The following is a 17,322-nucleotide window of genomic DNA, read 5'->3' as shown; positions in this document are numbered from 1 at the left end:
GAAGGAGCCTTTTTAAAGGCTACGGAGCGGCATCGGGTGTGAGCGCGGTGCTGAGGATCGCAACCCAGCTTACGGAGTGAAGCCGCGTCGCCATTGACGGAGAGCGCCGATTCCTTCCTGAAACAACCAATTGGCAACAATACCAGTGAGTAAGATCTGCAGAACTAAGAGAACGGGACTTTTAAAACTTTTTAAGAAATTAGGCTGAAAACGGGAGAGGCAGAAATTAAGGAAGTCAGCCCTCCGGAATTGCATGACCGACTGAGCAAAGGGAAAAATCAAGCTATCTTTAAAGGAAACATCTATCTTTAAAACCTTTCCGAACTTTTGACACTTGTAAGAGACCACTCCCCCCCGACGGGCAGGAGAAGGGGGGGAAGGAGAAGAAAAATAACTTTTACTGCCAGAGGAAAAAGGGATTAGAAGTGAGACTCTCCACCGCCGAAACCTCTGATCAGGCTGCCGGAGAGACTAGCGCCTGAAGGGAACTGTCTAAAAGTTGCTGGATATAAAGATTAAATCTAAAGGACATAAAATATAGGGACTTAAGTGGATGAAACGAACAGTATTTAAATTCTAACGAACAGGGCTTTTGGATGTCCATGGAACTTTGCATGGGTTACTTTCTCTTTGTTATTTGGTTGCCATTGCTGTTACCACTGTTTGGATACAGTTTCTCCCTCTAGAGGACTAAAAGAGAGAAACAGTTGCATTGTGCCAGAGACAAAGAAGTGGGATTTTCCACTGTAAACCTTCCTGTGTGAACGACCTTGAGTTATGAGCAGTCCACTGGAGGAGATAGCAACAAGAAGCAAAACAAAACAGGCTCAAAAACAGACTCAAAGAAGAGGCTCCATGTCAGGAGCCGCAGCTGCACAGGAAAGGGGAACAACAGCATCAATGGAATCTATGACACAAGCATTGCTTAGAATAAATACATCCTTAGAAGCATTAACCAAGCAGTCTACGGAGAACTCTAAGAAACTGACAGATAATTCTAAAAAGTTGACAGAGCTAACAACAAGACTAGATTTGAACACGACTGCAATAGCAAAAAATACAGATTCTATAAATCGGCTTGTGCAAGAAAGCACAGAAATAAGAAAAATAGCTGAGAACGCAAGGTGCACGGCCGAGGACACTAGGGGAAAATTTGTACCTATTGCAAAGAAAGTTCACGAACATGACACAGCTTTGGCCTTTATGGAACTAGAGAGGAAAAATAAAAATCTGAAACTGAGATCAGTACCGGAGGAGGAAGAAGGCAACCTGGGAGAATTTCTCACAGACAAGTTTCAAGAATTTTGGACTGATGAATTAGAAGGGGAAGAAGATGAATTTGTAATCACCTCAGCCTTCCAGATTGGCAGAAAACAAGGTAAAAAACCAAGGGATTGTTTAATCAGTCTAAGATCTAAGGAAGAAAGAGACAAAATACTGAATCTACACTACCAGAAGGCTTTGATTGTTAAGAATTCCCGAATACAGATCTTCAAGGATATCCCTAAGTACTTTTTAGAGGTGAGGTCCCAATTCAAGACCTTAACGGATTTGCTGAAAAAACACAACATCCCATTTAGGTGGGAGTATCCACAAGGATTGTCTTTCGACTTCAAAGGGAAGAAAATCAAGATCAAAACAATTCAAGACAAAGAGCAATTTTTGGAGAGAAATTTAGAGGATTTTGAGAAAGGAACTGTAAGCGAGAGAGAAATACCGGATATAGCAAACCTTTCATTTGGATTAACCCCTACACCTACAGAAGAGGAACAAGATTTGGGAGCAGTTGGTGGGAAAGCAGCCCAATAACAAAAATGTCTCTGCAACTTGTGAGCTGGAACTGCAATGGTTTGAACCACCCCCGAAAAAGGAGACAGGTGTTCCACATTTTGAAAAAAGAAAATCTGGATATAATATGTTTGCAAGAAACTCACATTGCCAGGATAAACAGGAAACTTTTGATAAATAAAAGACTAGGATTGGAATTTATTTCTTCGGACAAAGTTAAGAAAAGAGGTGTGGTGATTTATGTTAAAGAAAAATTGGAACCTAAATTGATCTTTAAAGACGAACAAGGAAGATTCCTGGCAGTGGAAACTCAAATTCATGGAGAAAGAACTTTGATTGTAGGAGTTTATGCACCTAACGAGGGTAAGGCTGAGTTCTTCAAGAAGTTGCATGAGACCTTAATGGACTTTTTGGATCTAAAAATAATATTGATGGGCGATCTGAATGGAGTAGTCTCCACGAACATGGATAAAGCACAAAGGCAAGTAATTTCAAAGAATGGAAGACTGCCAAAGACTTTTTTTGAGCTGACGGATACCATGGACTTGATTGATATTTGGAGAACAAGGAACCCTCTGGAAAGAGAGGGGACCTTCTTCTCTGAAGCAAACATGACCTGGACCAGGATTGACCAAATTTGGATCTCTAGCAATCTGGCACCGAGGGTTAAGAAAATAGAAATCTGCCCAAAAACCTGTTCAGATCATAATGCAGTAAAGATGGAAATGAAACTGACAACAGCTGGAACCTTCAGATGGAGAATGAATGACACCCTGTTTAAAGATGAAACAATTTACAAAAAGGCCCAAAAGACATTGAAAGACTACTTCGAGATAAATTTAAGATCAGATGTCGAAAGAAGAAGAATATGGGACGCAAGTAAGGCCGTGATGCGAGGTTTCCTGATCCAGCAGAATTCAATAAAGAGGAAACAACAGAATGCGAGGAAAGAAAAAATTTGGAAACAAATGGAGGAAGGAGAAAAGAAACTGAGGTCTAAACCTAATTCCAAAGAGATTTTAAGGGAAATAAAGTATTATCAGACCCAATATATGGAATTGGTGAATGAGGAGATAGAATGGAAAATAAAACAAATGAGGCAAAAAACCTTTGAATCAGCAGACAAATGTGGGAAACTCCTGTCATGGCAATTGAAAAAAAGACAAAAGTTGAATACGGTGACATCGCTCGAAGTGGAAGGTAAACATCTTAATAAGCCAAATGAAATCAGCAATTGTTTTCAAAGTTTTTTCAAGAAGTTATACGCTCAAGGGCCAAAGAAAGAGCAAGAGATTGAAGATTTCATTAAAAAGTATGGACTATCAAAGATTCCGGAAAAGAATAAGAGGATTTTAAATGAAAAAATCACAGATCAAGAAATAGAGGGTGCCATCCAAAGTATGCAATTGGGGAAATCACCAGGACCAGATGGGCTGACTGCGAGATACTATAAGGCACTGAAGGAATGGCTGACACAACCACTGAAAGAAGTTTGTAACCAAATTTTGGAGGGGGAAAAGGCTCCCGAATCGTGGAAAGAAGCATTCATCTCACTTATACCGAAGACAGAAACTGAGAAACATCAAGTTAAGAACTACCGCCCTATATCACTCTTAAATGTGGATTATAAAATCTTTGCAGACATTTTAGCAAAAAGATTTAAGAAAGTGCTACAAGAGGAGATTCATAAAGACCAAACAGGCTTTCTCCCTGGGAGACATATGTCAGACAATGTGAGGAACATTATAGACATTTTGGAACTGTTGGAGTCTGACATTAATAGAAAAGCAGTTTTGATTTTTGTGGATGCGGAGAAAGCCTTTGACAACATCTGTTGGAGTTTTATGAAGAGGAATCTCCAAGGGATGGGGGTAGGCCAAAGCTTTGAAAACGGTATAGGTGCTATATATTCTGAACAAAGAGCTAAACTAATTGTGAATGGTATGGTTATGGACGAAATCCCAATAGAAAAAGGGACACGACAGGGATGCCCATTGTCTCCTCTATTGTTTATATCAGCCCTGGAGGTACTGTTGAATATGATTAGAAGGGATCAGCAGGTAGAAGGAATAAGATTGGGAACAAAGCACTATAAGTTGAGGGCATTCGCAGATGACCTAGTTTTGACTTTGCAACAACCCGAAGCCAGTACAAAAAGAATTTTAGAACTTATTGAAGAATTTGGTCAAGTGGCAGGTTTTAAATTAAACAAGCAAAAGACAAAGGTGATGGGGAAAAACCTGACGCTGGGGGAAAAAGAGAATTTTCAAAGGGAAACTGGTTTGGAAATAACAAAAAAAGTTAAATATCTGGGGGTGAATTTAACATGTAAAAATGCGAATTTATTCAAAGATAACTACGAGAAATGTTGGTTGGAAGTTAAGAAAGATTTTGACACATGGTCTAGGTTGAAACTTTCCTTGTTAGGCCGAATTGCTGTTATTAAGATGAACGTACTGCCGAGATTGTTGTTTTTGTTCCAGACACTGCAAATTCTGGACAAGATGGACTGTTTCAAGAGGTGGCAGAAAGATGTATCTAATTTTGTCTGGCAGGGCAAAAAGCCCAGAATAAAATTCAAAATCTTAACAGATGCAAAGGATAGAGGGGGCTTTGCTCTGCCGGACTTAAGACTCTATTATGAAGCAGCAGCTTTTTGCTGGCTGAAACAATGGCTACTTCTTGAGAATACAGACATCTTAGATTTAGAAGGATATGATAACAATTTCGGCTGGCATGCATATTTATGGTATGACAAGGTAAAGGTGCATAGAGGTTTCAAAAACCACATTGTCAGAAAAGCATTGTTTAATGTATGGAACCGATATAAAGATCTGTTGGAGAATAAAACCCCCAGGTGGTTGTCACCCCTGGAAGCCAAGGCGGTAAAAAAGCTCAATATGGACCCAGACTGCCAAAATATGGTGAAATCATAGAATATGATGGTGAAAAGATTAAATTACAGAGTATGGAAAAATTGAAACCTAAAGTCCGAGACTGGTTACATTACCAGCAGATTAATGAGATGTTTAAGCAAGACAGGAAAGTAGGATTTCAGAAGGAGAGGTCAAAGTTAGAAACAGAACTACTGGAGCCCAATACTAAGATTCTGTCTAGAATGTATAATTTGTTGCTGAAATGGAACACACAGGATGAAACAGTAAAATCAGCGATGATTAAATGGGCACAAGACATTGGTCATGAGATTATGTTTGCAGACTGGGAAAGGTTATGGAACACAGACATTAAGTTTACGGCATGTAGTGCCTTAAAAGAGAACATAATGAAAATGATCTATAGGTGGTACATGACCCCAACCAGGCTAGCAAAGATATATCATTTGCCCAAAAATAATTGCTGGAAATGTAATGAATGTGAAGGAACCTTTTACCACCTTTGGTGGACCTGCCCAAAGATTAAGGCCTACTGGGAGATGGTCTATAATGAAATTAAGAAAATCCTTAAGTGGACATTTGTTAAGAAACCGGAGGCTTTTCTCTTGGGCATGGTCGGCCAAACGGTACCAAGGGAAGACAGAACATTCTTCATGTATGCAACCACGGCAGCAAGAATTCTACTGGCAAAGTATTGGAAGACTCAAGAACTACCTACTCAAGGTGACAGAATTTATGGGACTGGCTGAGATGACCGGCAGGATCCGTGACCAGAGGAGAGAGACGGTGGAAGAGGACTGGAGGAAGTTTAAAATCTATCTTAAGAATTGTTGTAAAATTTTGGAATGTTAAAATGTTAAAAGGTATGAGATATAGAATTATAGCGGTTAAATTTGAAATATGAGAAAAATTTAAGGAAAAAGAGTTTTGAAATTGATCAAAGATTTGCTAAGAACTAACATGTTAAAATTAGGATGCAGCGAAGGGGAGGCTTGGGGAAGTCACATTAGTGTTAGTCTGTGTTGTTTTGTTGTTGTTGTTTTTGTTTTGTATGTTTCTGTTATTGTCTATGTTGGTGAAAATGAATAAAAAAATATTTAAAAAAAAAATGAATTGATGGAATGCAGGGCTAGAGCTCAGTGGTAGAATATCTCCTTTCATAGGCACCAACTACTATGTGCTGAGGAATCTTCTTTATATTTTTTTAACAGGGGGCTCAGCCCCCCCCCCAAAAAAAATATTGAGGGGGCAGAGGAGGCTGAGCGCTAAGTGAAGCGCTGCCCACGCCACCCTGCTGCCACTACTGCTGCCTCTACCTCTCTCCGCTGCTTCCACAAGGCCCTCTGCAGAAGTGGCTGTGGCTCTGCAAGTGGCTAGCCCTCCCATGACCAGAGAGACCTGCTGCAGCTCTCCGTTGCCACTGCTGATTCCCCCTTCACTGCTGCTGCAGCTCCCACTCTGGCCATGACAGCCTCAGCCATGCTGCAGCCTGGCTAGCAGGAGGCTCCCCCAGTCTGCTGCCAGGCTTGGTGGGCTGGGCTAGGCTCTTGGCCTTCTTCCAGCTTTCCATTTGTGTGTGTGTATGCCATGCGTGTTATGTCACAGGCATGCATCGCAGCACCCAGCCCTTCCAGTGTTGGACCCAAGGTGGCACCTCTGTCTCCTTTGATTAATAGCGTTGCACTTCTAATGAAAATACTTAGCGTTTACACAATGCCTTAAAAACATTTAGCACACAAACCTTATCACACAACCTTTGTGGAGGTGAGAGAGTGTCCTCCCTAATGCCACCTAGTGAGATCACAAACAGGGGCAAGGTTTGAATGAAGGGCCTTAAAATTCATAGCGCTGTCTCTTAGCCACAATTCCATGCCAACTCCCACAGTCTTCTAATTGTTCTATTGTGGGCAGCAAATCACCTTTTGTTTTCCATAACTAACAGGATTCATACGTACTTGATTCAAACCAAACTCATCTGGCTGCTTCCTTCTGACACCCCTGAGACAGGTTTGGGTTTAGCTGCCATAAATATAGAAACAGTGGGGTTTCAGTCTTGCAGTATCTCCTCCTGTCATAGATAGGAGCTGCGGCTGATTTTTCTCCCCTAAGGCAATTTAAGTTAAAAATGTGCTGAAATTCCCAATAGCATGTTGGGGTAATCATTAATGTTTACAGTTGCTATAGCAACTATGATAGCTAGCAATTGACTGGGAAGGGAACCTGTTTGTAGGAGATAAGCCGGGGCAATTATTGAACAGCTGTCAAATCTTTAACAGTTTTAAAGATAGAGGAGGCTCGGAGAGAGTGGAGAGACAGCTGATTTCAATGTGCCACCCTACAATGGTCCAAAATACAATGGCGGTGCCTTTATTAAAAAAAAAGAATTAATTAGTAGAGAGTGCACTTCTCTCGCATTCATTGATGCAAGCCTATAATGTCTGGCATGAGGACTGGGTAATGTGATGAATATTATAGGTCATCATAATCTTTAGCAACATTTGTTGGGTTTAATTTATAGGTTAAGCACTGCTGTGTCATAAGCTGTTGTAGGTTGCAATTCATAGAATAGACGGCATCAGCTTTGGGGAGGCCAAAGTCAGCTGACCTTTTATGGGCGAGGCTAAGGGCCCGATTGTCCTATGGCCAGCGCTCTGAGGTAAGCATCTCAGAGTAAGTGTGGACAAAGTATACTAGTAGAAGTTTATTTTTTAAAAAATAAATGGACAAATGGGGTGGGTGGGAGCTTGAAGGACCTTAAAAACATGTGAGTAGTCAGGTTTTGGGTTTGGTTTTTAATGCAAACCAAATTCCTGCTAGCAGGGATGGGGAGCCCGTGGCGCTTTGGAAATTATTGTACTGCAGTTCTGATCATTATGCTGTTTGTGGAAGGACTCCCTCAGAAGGTGGCAGACTCTCCCTCATTTAAGCAGAAGTGGGATGGCCATCTGTCATAGATGCTTTAGTTCAGATTCCTGCATTCAAGGGGTTGGACTAGATGACTCTCAGGGTCCCTTCCAATTCTACAGTTGAGGCTGATGGGAAGTAGCATGCTGTCAGAACCCACCCATGTAGCTAGTTTATTTAAAAGTTATCCCAACCACACAGGCTCATGCATAGGAAGTCCCCGTATAGCTGAATGTCTTAAAGTCTATCTAATTAAGCATTGTTTCCGGATATTTGGAAACAGAGAGAAAAGTATTTCTACAAATGTAATTATTTTTTAGCACATGAAGCTATTCTTCTGTGAATGTAATTTTGATGATGATGATTTGCACTTCACTTCCAATATCCTCCCTAAGAAAGAAAAAATGAGAAGCAACTTCCATGGGCTTCTCGTGTCCCATGTCATATTCCGTGAAGGAGAAAGGCAAGGCGAGTAGATTGGCGAATTCAGTTTGTTCTGCTAAATTATTTATTGTATATTTAAGAGCATTAATTTTTTGTTTAAAAGAAAAGTTTTTAGACGCCAGGAACAGCTCTTGCGTGATTTGTGAAGAAAGAAATGAGCTAAGCAAGATCACAGCAAATATTATACATAATGAATAATTTAAGTTATTATGCACTCCCACCATAATATCCACAAGAGAGATGATGAGGAAACTGTGGGGCTCTCAGGAGTCTAGAGAAATGCATCCCTCAGCTGAAAAGTAGCTATCCAGACTGCAGATAAACAGGAAAAGATGCTTTCTGAACTACATTGATCACAGCTAAAATGCTTGTTTACAGGGCAGAAACACTAACTAAGGCATTTCCATCAAAGCTGACCAGTCACCACATAAAGTGTTCCTAAAATATTTTGCCCTGGCAGCAGTTGTGCCAATGAAATCCTTATTTTTTGCTGCCGCCTCATCTGTCATCTAGTGAAGCTTTTTATGGCTGATGAATATCCTAGTGGATCCTGCCAGTCTCTACCTAGAGACGAAGGATGAAGACAGACAGCCATTATAAAGTACTGTGGAAGTGATTTGAACACACATTACACTTGAGTTTTGGAATGCAGCCACCTTGTCTTCTTCAAACCACTTCCACCACACTTTAGAATGTCTTCACCCGGAGACAACTAATGCCCTATGTGATGGGTTTGGCAGTGCAATATGTGGACAAAACTGCCAATATTCAATTCAATTTGTGGTTTGCCCTTTCACATTCAGAGCTTGAGATGTTGGAAGGCCAGTCCTCCCTGTTTCTTTCCATTGGCCTGACTCACACTTACATTGTTCTGTGTCATTGTCGGGATACATGCAGACACAGATCACCTGCAAGTCACTGTTTCCAAACAACAATAACATAATTATTTTGTTTGTGTCTGCTCGTGAATCGCAGCCCAATCCTTTACACGCTTACTTGGAAATACATCATATTGTGTTCAGTGGGACTTATGCACACAGGAATGCTCAGAAGTGCCCAGTGTGACTTACTCCCAAGTAATTACCATATTTTTCCATCTATAAGACGCCTCCATGTATAAGACGCCCCCTAGTTTGGGGGACTCAGATTTAAGAAAATGGGGGAGATGTATCCGTGTATAAGACTCCCCTAATTTTTGACATTATATTTTAGGGGGGAACCTAGTCTTATACACGGGAAAATACGGTATTTTTAGAATTACCTCTTTAGACATGATCATGCTGCTTGAAATTCTGAACAGATATGTGGTCACTTCCAAAACAGCTTGGGGCCAGGTTACCTGGAAGATTGTCTTATCCCATAAATACCTGCCAAGACCCTAAGTTTAGCCAGGTTCCAGGGTCCTTGTATTCACATGCAAAGCCCTGACTTAGATCCAAGCTATCTTAGGGATCTCACGAACCCTTATATCCCAGCTCAGTTATTCCCCAAGTATAATTTGTGTGGTGAGTCATTATGTTGTTGCTGTTGCTATAAAAACCTGGTAGTCAGAAGCCATTGCCATTCTACTGCAGATCGCCCAGAGATCTATGCCTACCCTTGTTTTATATGCTGTTGTAATGATTTTGATGGTGTAACTTGATGCAATCTAGGCCTTTAGTGGGACTATTTGGGAGGATGTAGTTTCGTAGACTTTTCTTTTTTTTAGCAAGTGCCTGAAAGTTGACAGATAGTTATTTCATTGTGCTTTGGGCCCCTTGTCACTTCTTTTTCTCTCTCTCTTTTTTAATACTCTAACAAAATGGATTGTGGTGTAAGGATATAAAAGTGAAGAATAGCAGTACTTGACAGAGAGGGGGGGAAAGTGAATGCTATGAAAGCTGTCTAGAATGTATACAATATGTCCCGTTGCTGCTAGGGAATGCAGGCAAAATACCAGCTCCTTTTAGTTTGTTAGGTAAGTCTCCATGGAAATTACTATGGAAATTTACACGTAGATGTGTTAAGTACAGTGCTAAGAGACCGTCTTCCATTCTCCATGGCTGGAAGATTTGAATATAAATCTAGCACTGGTCTGTTCGACTTGGCCTCCTTGAGGCATTGTCCTGACAGCCTGCTGCACAGTGCATGGTGCTCTATCACAACCTGCCATGTGTTTTGTGATGTGGATAGCAGTAATGCATTTTTATGTGGTTCCTACAGTGTAGAAATCATCACTTAATCAGGGCAAATGCTGTTATATGTCCACTGCCTATGGTGCACGGCAATAGAGGTGCTGCGCATATCTGTCTATACAAAGAGAGTTACACTCTTATCAACTGTAATCAAAACAATTATGTTGCTTAAAGCAAACAAGAGCAACAACAGTGTTAACCTGGGGAGGTGGGACAAGTCCCCCCCCTCCCAGGACTATTAATCTAAGACACTAAACACGGCAAGGAAATGTTGTAACAAAACACTGATGTTTTAGCTGTGAATTCTTCCCCTTCCATTTCAGGAAAATTGTTGGAAGGTAACCAGCAACTCCATAAATTTACTTGTGTCCTTGCTCCTTCATCCGTAGTGAGCAAAGGAAACTTGCAAAATCTGCTTCTAGATAATATGAGAGAAGAAAATGAATACCTTATAACTTCAGTCTTTCCCATGCCTCCATCTGGAGTGTCTACAAGCAATCCTTTATATAGACCTTATTTTCCATCCATGCTGATTTAAGTGAAGCACACCTCCCAAGAAACTTGTAGAGTGCATAGCTTTATATACCTGTCAAAACTCCATCTGCTCTCCAAGTACTGTGAAGCTGGAGAGGTTTAGAGGTCCGAAGAAGCAGAATTTAACAGAGCTAGTGAAGGGGAAGTTGATCCTTTAAATCAAACATTTCAGTTTATCTCCAAAAGAAAGATGTGTGCTGAGACTTAGTTTTGCCATCACAATGGCTATGAAGTATAAGAGAGGACTCCATGAGTGGCAACTTAGTGACATGGAGTCCCTCCATTGCCAAACGCCCAAATAATAGACTTGTCTACTCTAGTGGGCTCTCCTATCCAATGGCATACTTGTTACATTGGCCTAAAGCTCTGGCAGTGGCAGGGTGTGAAAAGAGGCAAGTTGTGGTGGATTGCATGGGAACTTGGATCCTCCCACTGTTCATTATCTGCACCATCCATTTTCTCTCCTATTGTGGGAGTTAAGAGGAGGGGTAGTACTTCTGGTGGGGGACACATTCTGCTCCTTCTGGGATAGTTTGTCACCCTTGGTCCCCAACCTGCACTTAGCTCTCACCTGTGGCACCTGTCAGCATGTGACAGCAGCCACAACCTGAGAATGGCTTTGACTTGCCAGCTAAACTAGGTGAGGGTAGCTGTTGATATCTAATCCTTGTGCATACAATCCCCTGTACGCAGGAGAACTGTGACATACATCCAATAGAGCTGTATGCATGCTGAGCAGAGTTGAGCAAGAAGCAAGGCTGTGTAAGCATGTGGCATCACGAAATTTATTAATTTACAGCAGATCAAAACAACAAAACATGGCTGGTGTGAGCAGTGTCTCTCACACACGTCTTCTCTGTCCGAAAGCAGAGAACAAAGGGCAGAAAAACAAAAGCACACAGAACGGAAGTTCTCTTGTCTGAGTTTCCGCTCCCACACTTCCAGCAGTATGGAATGTCAATAAGGATCCCATGATCCAGCAATGAGAGAATGAAATACTTGCAGTCCTGGAGGAAGAAATCCTAAAGTAAAGTCCCTGAACGCTGAACTCAAAGCAGTGTATGCCTATTTAGAATCTTCAGAGATTTTGACATGGCAAGCCTTGAAACTATTTTTCTGCAGCAATGCTACAATAGGTGTGTATAAGACGCAGGCTGGCTTTTTTTATGTATTCCATAAACAGAAGCTGCTGTCTTGTCAGTACAGTTTTGAAGCTGCAACCATCTGTACTCCTTGGGGAAGCCCATATATGGTTGGGTGATATGGAACAAACCTCCCAACCTGGTTCTTAGAACAAATCTGTGAGAAGCTATTTATCTTTTTTCAGTACATGGTTATTCATATCATATATTAATAAAATATTTCAACAGCACTGGGCCTTCTAGGACCTGGTGTTGCAGAACAAATTTCTTTTGTATTATAGGCAAAGGGAGAAGGGAGAAAAGGTAGCCTCTGCACAATTAAGGCAATCAGGTATTATTCAAGACTGATGATTGGCAGGTACAGAATAGGGTTGACTGATTTACATCTATGGTTTTTCTATGCTTCATCTTAACATTTCATATTTTATAAAGCTAAAACTTTCTCAGTTTAAGAGGGTATCATTTTTTCCCCACTCACTGGGGGTAAAATATTGAGGGATGATAAACTACAGATTGAAGGTGTTATTAATGAGCTGATTTATCTTTTTTGCTTCAAGAGACCTTGTAAAACCCAAAATTGCATATTGCAATATTCCATTTTTAATAAAAGTTATGAATGTCCCATTTTTGTTGGTGGTATTAATTTTTACATTTTGAGTCTTCCATTTAGCTTTATAGTGAATTTAATCATGGTGTTTTAATAGCTTTTCATATCATCACAGTCCTTTTAAATTTGCTTAGTTTTATGGAAAATGTGTTATTTTACTACATGTTATAAAATGGTGGGGAAAGAGTACACAGGTGGTATTCAACTAAGTTTTACTCAGAGTAGACGTAGCTTAGTAATGATAATTAATTTCAGCCGATCTATTCTGAGGAAAATATAGCTGAGTACCACCCCATGTGTGAACTAGTTTTGTTAAGAAAGAACAGTAAAAGAATATAAGAGACTCACAAGTATCTGAGAACATTACTTTGACAAACCATCTATTTAAAATTATACCTTAGGTTAGATATTTCCTTCTCCATTCATTGCACATCACAAGTGAAACCAGTTGTTTCAGAATTCAGATTTACTTTCTTTAAAATAGAAACTTCAATTTATGCAGAAATACGCTGCAGTACTGTTTGAGGAGTATATTCAGAGGCCCTACATTCAACTGAATGCAGATTTTCATCTTTTAATTTTAAAAATGATGAAATCTAAGTTGCTACAGCCAACCAAATCTATACCTGTCTTTGTACCATGCTTGGGTATAAGATTTATAAAAAGGAGCGGGTGCCCGGTGAGAAAGTTAGAAGACTATAGACTCAAAGGGAAGAAGCAAAGATAAGAGAGAAATCTTTAATTTATTTAATAGTACCAGTCCTTAAAGTGATCCTTTAGAATATCATTGCATACATGCATACACACACACACACACACACACACACACGTGTATAATAAATCTATATGATTCTAATCCCCCTTGAGCATCAGGCCTCTTGATTGCAAGAAAGCTCAGATGTAATCTGAGTCTTAGACTGAAAAAGTTTCCTGAGCCATGTCTTCAATGGTGTGGGACCAAATTATTTAAAGCCTGTGCCTATGAACTTGCCAGATAAGTGTAATTAGCTGCAGAGGGGCTTCTCATGGACTTGTCTGGAAGGGAATTTAGTTTGGTAAGTGCAATAGACAAGTGTGGCCTTTTCAGTAGTGGCCCCACAATTGTGAAACTTCCTCCATTGGCAAATACAACTGCCCCGCTCCTTGTTGTGATTTAGGCAGCCACTGTAAACATCTTTCTTTCATTTTGTTTTAAACTGAGAATGTGATTTTACTTAGTGGCCTGTTTTACAGAGCAATCCAAGCCCCTCATATTCCAGGTTGTGGGGTGGGGCGGGGTGGTGATAATAGGTTGAGGTGTCCCTTTGTCCAGCTCTCCCGGCTTAGCCAGCCTACCAACAGTGGCTGAATGAGTAGAGCCCTGCTGCTAGGATCTGCACTGGCAAGACCAAGTAGAAAAGCTCCAAAAGGAGGTATTTCAAGTGGGGACAGGACTGTACCAGCTCAGGATCTCCTGGATCCCAAGCTGGTCTGACTGCCACTGTGCTATTGCATGGTGCCTGAGTCAGATCAATGGTCTGTCTAATTTAGTATTGTCTGTAGTGGCTCTCCAGGGTTTCAGACTGGAAGAATTTACCAGCCCTATCTGGATGGAGATGGCAGCTATGGAACCTGGAGAACTCTCCTTGCAAAGCAGATGCTCTGTTATTGAGCTACAGCCCTTTACCAAAGGAACCTGTAGAGTTGTATTTCGGTTCATCCATAGCATTGTCACCATCTTTGTGGTGTAGTGGTTAGGAGCGGTAGATTCACAATCTGGGGAACCAGGTTCGCGTCTCCGCTCCTCCACATGCAGCTGCTGGGTGACCTTGGGCTAGTCACACTTCTTTGAAGTCTCTCAGCCCCACTCACCTCACAGAGTGTTTGTTGTGGGGGAGGAAGGGAAAGGAGAATGTTAGTCACTTTGAGACTCCTTAGGGTAGTGATAAAGCAGGATATGAAATCCAAACTCCTCTTCTTCTTTCCTCTTCACCAGATTTCAAATGCTTGGATAGTTCAGGTTTCCCTCAGAGAGCCTGAGGGTCATTAGGGAATTTAACATGTTTCATATCCGTGTCATCTCTGCTTTGTTGCCCCAGAGCTTTGGAGCAGGTTTTAATACCTTGTGACCTTGTGCACAAAGAGTTTAACTCTTTGACAAAATCTGCTTTCCTTTTGTTGTGTTTCAGGAAGCTTAACGGAGTACCCAGGGCATGTAAAGAAAGACTCACAATGAGATATCTAGGGCAAACCAATTCCCTTTGGTCAGTGAAATGTCCATACACAAGAGTACATGCTGCATTCAGCACATGTGTGAAAAATTCTAGTCTGCCCATTTGATTTTATCAGGTGGGATCCAGCATTGTTCTGTGAATGGAAGGAGCTCTTGTGAATAGAAGAAAAGTTGTGCTCATGCAGCTCCGTGAAGGAGCTGAAGGGAAGCACTTCTGGTTCATGCAGCTACAATGTTCAGGGAGAAACAGCCCATTAACTGTTAAAGTGATAATTTAAATATTAATGGGACAGTGGAGAACTAACTAGAATAGTAATCAGATTAAAATTCAGGTGTTAAGCAGGTACTTGTGTTTAAACACTAGGCAAAGTCTATGATAGTGAACAGCTGAAAAAGGAAGTTATTTGGGTTTTATTCAGCAGAGCACTATGTCAGGTTTCTTGTCTGCGCAAGGATTACCATTAGCACAGTGGGACTTTTGCCCCCTTTCCTTCCTCCCAATCCCCCTTCTAGGAGTTTTCCCCAACCTCCAGAGCAGATTTGGGGAGGATGCAAGCCATGGAGGACCACCAACGATGACTCCCTTGAATATCTTAATGATTGAGCAGAGATATAAGTGACCAGGCTGTCTCTAATGTATCCTGGGTCCAAGAGGTCAATTAATAGAAGAACCTTCAACTTGGCCCAGTAATGTATGGTCAGCCTGTGCAAACTTTTAGCCTAGCTGTAGCCTTTTGCACCATCTGGACCAAGAATAACCCCAGATAGAGCACATTACAGTAATCAGGTCTTGAGGTTACCTGTGCACTGTGACCAGGCTATCCCCATTCAAGAACAGCCACCAAAGGGTGGGAGCCACCAAAGGCATTCCTAGTCACAGAGACTACCTGAGCCTAAAGTGACAAGAGATGGATCCAGGAGCACCTCCAAACTATGAACCTTTTCTTTCAGAGAGAGTGCAACCCCGCCAAGAACAGACAAATGCCCTATATCAAGTCAGTTTTGCAAATGACGATCTGCCCAATGTCACCTAGTGATCTTGTGGCTAAGCAGGTTCCATTATCCTTGTTGCATACCACACCTTGTTGCATTCCTTAAGCTCAGGAGTTGGTGGGCAAATCCAAACAGTGCTGCCCACCTGTTAATCACATGACATCAGGTCATTCAACTTCAAAGGAAGACTCATGAGCTCACTCTAAGTATGCTTCTGATTCTTCCCTTCTTCTTTTGCACACATTTCTTGAACCAAGCTGTAATTTGATACATTTTGAATATTGCACCATTTTTAAAAAAAATGCTGATTTTGTACCAGCAGCTTGAAAGGAAGAATACAGAGTGAATGTGAAGTGTGCTCCTGATTCTTCCTTTTCTGTTTGGCCCTATAAGTTTACCTGTCCTGTGTCTGATATCATTTATTGTTAGTTGATTGCCAGTTAGGTGTGGTTTGGATCAAACTGTATCACAGACAAAGTGGGGAGCCCTAATTAGACCCATAGACTAGAGGTTTCCCTGTTAGTGACTGAACTATAGGCTACAGGGATTGAACCAGGGATATTGTAAATGGAAGGGTACAGTCTAGCAGTGAGCCTTGGCTCTTCCCCATAATTATTATAGTTTTGCATGTAGAATTTGAGTTCCAAAACATAGGACTAGAAGGAAGGGTTAGTTAAATATAAAGGTAAAGGGACCCCTGCCCATTAGGTCCAGTCGTGACCGACTCTGGGGTTGCGGCGCTCATCTCGCTTTATTGGCCGAGAGAGCCGGCATACAGCTTCCGGGTCATGTGGCCAGCATGACTAAGCCGCTTCTGGCGAACCAGAGCAGCGCACGGAAACGCCGTTTACCTTCCTGCCAGAGCGGTACCTATTTATCTAATTGCACTTTGACGTGCTTTCGAACTGCTAGGTTGGCAGGAGCAGGGACCGAGCAACAGGAGCTCACCCCGTTGCGGGGATTCAAACTGCGGACCTTCTGATCGGCAAGTCCTAGGCTCTGTGGTTTAACCCACAGTGCCACCCACGTCCCTAGTTAAATATACATACCACTTAAATGTTCAAAGACTAGGGTAAGGAAAATTAACAGCTAGATGACAAGAATGCTACATTGTGTGGGTGAATAACTAATCCAGTGGCACATTTGTGAAGATACACAAATGCTCTTCCATGAATGAGACAGCTACTTCCAACAAGCACCCTTTCTGCTACACACACACACACACACACTCTATTAGGCTAAAATTCCCAGATTTTTCCATGAAATTTTACTTCACATCTGCCGCTGTCTATCTGAAAAGCCTTAAATTGCTTTGCTGCCGTGCTTGCATCCTCAGCGCTGGCAGACACCTTGTTGTTATAAGTTCTAATAGTATTTCAGTTGCTCGCCAGACTAGCCAAAAGCCATTTCATGCTGTATTTTAAGTGTCTGTTTACTCAGTTGTTACAAATTGCCTATGGGACAGGAACTGCCTGTCACTTCCAGAGCAATTAGCATGTGAAGCCTTATCAGAAGAAATCCGTCAAGTTTGAACAGACACAAATAGCACATGGGAATCTCTAAGGAAATCAAAATGAGTATTTTGCAGCATATATTTACATGCTGCTGTTACTGCATTCAGTCATAACTT

General features: G+C 41.4%; 1 protein-coding gene across 10 annotated transcripts in view; it reads left to right on the top strand.

The window, feature by feature from the left end:
- The window catches only part of LOC309364369 (contactin-4), a 528,932-nt gene that overhangs the window by 383,492 nt on the left and 128,118 nt on the right, over window positions 1–17,322 (top strand). The gene's annotated exons all lie outside the window — the stretch shown is intronic.

This window comes from Podarcis melisellensis (genome assembly GCF_964234715.1).
Source record: "Podarcis melisellensis genome assembly, chromosome: 2".
NCBI lineage: Eukaryota > Metazoa > Chordata > Lepidosauria > Squamata > Lacertidae > Podarcis > Podarcis melisellensis.
Note: the sequence above shows the minus strand (reverse complement) of the source record. Positions and strands in the feature narration are given on the sequence as shown.